This window comes from Etheostoma spectabile, chromosome 8 (assembly GCF_008692095.1).
Source record: "Etheostoma spectabile isolate EspeVRDwgs_2016 chromosome 8, UIUC_Espe_1.0, whole genome shotgun sequence".
NCBI classification, from domain to species: Eukaryota; Metazoa; Chordata; class Actinopteri; order Perciformes; family Percidae; genus Etheostoma; species Etheostoma spectabile.
Window position 1 is genome coordinate 5,762,084 of NC_045740.1, and position 881 is coordinate 5,762,964.

An 881-nucleotide genomic window follows, 5' to 3' on the forward strand; every position below is an offset into this window, starting at 1 on the left:
ACACGCCACACCCCCGATTTCTCACGCTTAAGTGTCCACACGGTCTGTCAAATTTCTGAAAGATGAATTTCTCTGTAGATCTTCCTGTTGAGCCACTCGTGATCGACTAGTGACGATGAGGGGGTTTAAGAGCACTCCCTGTCTGTTGAATTTCTGAAATGTTGCAAATTATTTTTCAAAAGCCATCCCAGGTGCATTTTCCCGGCTTCAGGTATGTGCTTTGAGTATTACAGACCTGTCCGTTGCTTTGTGTCCACTCTCTCTGTAAAAATAGAGGTGAGCAGCGCGGCTGCTAAGTGTAGCAACTTCAGTTCATTTTAAACCAAAAAATGGTTATTTTAACCAGTGGTTCTCATTCTTTGAATTTCAGTGGTCTTAGTTGATCCCTTTGGTAGACCAATGTTAATTTAACTTTGGGTCCCTGGTCCCTAAACTGAGAACCGTATGTTTGTGTGATAGTCAGTCAAGAGAGAGAATAGGAGAAAGGAAATTTGTGTGAGGTGGACCTGTTCACCACAGACCCAAATCTTCTCAGCTGCTACTGTCTCTTTATGTGGCACATTATGTTTGGCAAATTGTCTGGGTCACTTCTTATATCATAAGAAGGTAATACAATGTGCAATCAAGTGATGACTGATTAACATTAATGTAAATGCCCTAATACATGTTGACACTACAATGCAAAGGCTCTTAACCCTAGTTTTGCACATATCATGTAGGGTAAGATATGACTTGACTTTTATCCATTTCTTTGCACAAAACTCTCCAGAAAGTGCCATTTTATGGTTTATTTTCCCAAAACAAATCCCGGGGGGTATACCCCCAGACCCCCTAGGGAGAGCCCCCCCAAACATAACAAATCCCAATTTAAACCCTGAAGG

General features: G+C 41.7%; 1 protein-coding gene across 4 annotated transcripts in view; it reads right to left on the reverse strand.

Annotated features, from left to right (window-relative positions):
* Window positions 1–881, reverse strand: part of ctdspl2a (CTD (carboxy-terminal domain, RNA polymerase II, polypeptide A) small phosphatase like 2a) — an 8,449-nt gene that overhangs the window by 6,489 nt on the left and 1,079 nt on the right. The window lies entirely within an intron of this gene.